This window comes from Mandrillus leucophaeus, unplaced genomic scaffold (assembly GCF_000951045.1).
Source record: "Mandrillus leucophaeus isolate KB7577 unplaced genomic scaffold, Mleu.le_1.0 Scaffold1669, whole genome shotgun sequence".
NCBI lineage: Eukaryota > Metazoa > Chordata > Mammalia > Primates > Cercopithecidae > Mandrillus > Mandrillus leucophaeus.
In genome coordinates, this window is record NW_012101664.1 from 123,503 (window position 1) to 126,690 (window position 3,188).

A 3,188-nucleotide genomic window follows, 5' to 3' on the forward strand; every position below is an offset into this window, starting at 1 on the left:
GTGTATAAAGAAAATGTGGTATATGTACAATATGGAATACTACCCAACCATAAAAAATAATAAAATATGTATTTTTCAGGAACTTGGATGGAGGTGGAGGCCATTATTTTAAGTTAGGTAACTCAAGAATGGATAAAAAATACTGTATATTCTCACTTATAAGTGGGAGCTAAGCCATGTGTATGTATACACATAAAGAGTGGTATAATGTACTTTGAAGACTCAGAAGGCAGAGGTTCAGAGGCGGGTGAGGAATAAATTACATATTCAGTACAATGTACACTGCTCTGTTGATGGTGCACTTAAATATTAGACTTCACCACTATACAATTCGTATGTGTAACCAAAAACCACTTGTACCTCAAAAGCTATGGAAATTTTTTAAATGTTTAAAAATAAATATGTACATACATAACAAAAAAATGACAATTAATTGTAGAATCTCAGCCTCGCTCCTGCCACCAGTGCTACCCAGAGACTGCTAAGACCCAGTTCATCTGCCACCACCCACTCCAGACACAGAACATCCAGTCGTGAATAAATATTCAAATATTCTTGGGTCATGGATAAATATGAGTTTGTTCAGAAGGCCAAACTAGTGGAGCAAGCTGAGCAATATGATGACATGGCAGCCTGCATGAAGTCTATCACTGAGCAAGAAGCTGAATTATCCAATGAGGAGAGGAATCTTCATTCAATTACTTATAAAATTGTTGAAGGAGCCCATAGGTCATCTTGGAGGGTCTTTTAAATATTAAACAAATGAGGGAAGGTGCAAAAAAAAAAAAAAAAAAAAAAAAAAAAAAAAAAAAAACAGCATGTAGCTCAAGAGTACAGAGATAAACTTGAGACTGAGCTAAGACATATCTGCAATAAAGTACTATCTCTTTTTTCAAATGTACTTGATCCCCAATGCTTCACAGACAGCAAAGTCTTCTATTTGAAAATAAAAGGATACTACTATTGTTATGTAGCTGAAGTTTCTGCTGGTGATGAGAAGAAATAGATTGTGGATCAGTCACAGTAAGCATACAGAGAAGCTTTTGAAATCAGCAAAAAGGAAATGCAACCAACATATCCTACCAGATTGGGTCTGGCCCTTAATTTTTCTGTATTCCATTATGAGATTCTGAACTCCCCAGAAAAAGCCTGCTCTCTTACAAAGACAGCTTTTGATAAAGCCATTGCTGAATTTGACACATTTAGTGCAGAGCCATACGAAGACAGAACACTAGTTTTGTAACTACTGAGAAATGGCTTGACATTGTGGACATCAGATACCCAAGGAGATGAAACTGAAGTAAGAGAAGGAGGAGAAAATTAACCAGTCTTTCAACTTTCATCAACCTCATTCTAAAATTTACACAGTAGATCATTTTTTCTCCATGCTGCCCCACAAGTAGTTTTCTTCTTTACCATTTATGACAGGTTTTTAATTTGATAAAAATCTGTTACTTTTATTTGAATTCCTATATTTCTCATGTGGTTTTTTATGTTTAATGTTAGGGGATTAGAGCCAGTTAATATTTTTAGGGAGTTATCTGTTTTCATCTTGAGGTAGACAATATGCAGATATAAAATTTTTACACAAGTTATGTATGTTTAGAATGGTACTTTTTGTACATTGTGGCTTCACAAGGGCCAGTGTAAAACTGTTTCCATGTCTAAGCAAAGAAAACTGCCTACATATTGATTTGTCCTGGTGGGAAATCAAAGGGATAATTGGTTCCAGTCACAGGAGTAGCAATTGTGAATACTTTAAGGTTTGAATCACTTACAAGGCTGTAATAGAAACAGGTATACTATGGATACCACATGTTGAACCATGTATATCTGTGGAATGCTCAACCTCAATGTGCATACCTTTGACTACAGCTGCAGAAGTGTTCCTTTCAACAAAGTTGTGACTCAATTTACTCTGGATAAGGACAGAAATGTTTTACATTCTATTATTTGTAAAGTTATCTGCTGCTTGTGTTTGTTATTTTTTGTTACACTCATTTTATTTGTATTTAAATGATTTAGGCAACCTAAGAACAAATGAAAAATTAAAGATGCAGTAAAAGCAAATTGCTTTATATCCATTACTATACACACACACACACACACACATACATACACACTTCAATGTGTATATATATACATATTACTATATATATACTATATATACTTTATAGATAGATAGAACAGCAGTAAAACAAAAAAAATCTGTTGTATTTGAGATGATAGCCAGCTCTGTTTAGTGTCTTATAAAATTTTCATGAACAATTCAAGTTTAATTGTTAAGAACATATATACTGTTTGTGTAAGTAGAATAAAAGTTTTATGAGTAGGCATTTCAAGTATGGTTTCTATAGTTTTTCATGTAAATTAGTCTTTTTGTTCTGAAACTTCTCTAAAAGAAATTGCATATTTTCAGAAATTTATTTCTTATTTTCTCTTGGCAGCTAATGGGCTTTTACCAAGTTTAAACACAAAGATTGTCATAAGGAAAATATTATCAATACAACTACTGTTTTCAATAATTTCCCATGTTCTCTTCTCCTCCTCCCACTCTGAAAAAATGAGTTATTATTTTTTGGGAGGGAGGGAGACATTGATTTTTAAAAGGGTAGTATGTTCCATTTAAAATGTTGGTATATAGCATTTTTTAACTTAGGAAGCCACAATGTTTTTGGCTCATCATGACACTGGGTAGCACTAACTGTAAGTTTTGTGCTTCTGAATCACATTTATTTTTTAAGAATTTCTTCATACTGTTACAGTCTGCCTTCAATTTTGATCCTTTATTCTTTCTATGTATCAGGTGCACAAGATTACCTGCCTTTTTTAGTCCTCTGTGTTATCACTAACCATTCCTACTTGGTGGCCATGTACTTGCAAAAAGACCACATAATGTTTCTGGCTCCAGTCAATGTCTAAAATACCCTGCTTCCCTTGCTTTCATTCCACAAACTATTTTCCTCATCTTACTTATTGCAGCAAATCTCGCTTTAGTTAATGAGATTGTGTTTAAGTTCTACCTATCCTGAATGGTCTGTCATTGTCTACTTTTAAAATCTATTATTCTTTAAACAGAATACATTCTTCTCAGCACCACATCACACTTATTCCAAAATTGACCACATAATTGGAAGTAAAGCACTCCTCAGCAAATGTACAAGAACAGAAATTACAACAAACTGTCT

The 3,188-nt window shown here is 33.6% G+C and overlaps 1 pseudogene; it reads left to right on the forward strand.

Moving 5' to 3' along the window:
* The first annotated feature begins 562 nt into the window (after window positions 1–562).
* LOC105536974 lies at window positions 563–1,324 on the forward strand (annotated as a pseudogene).
* Window positions 1,325–3,188: the final 1,864 nt, after the last annotated feature.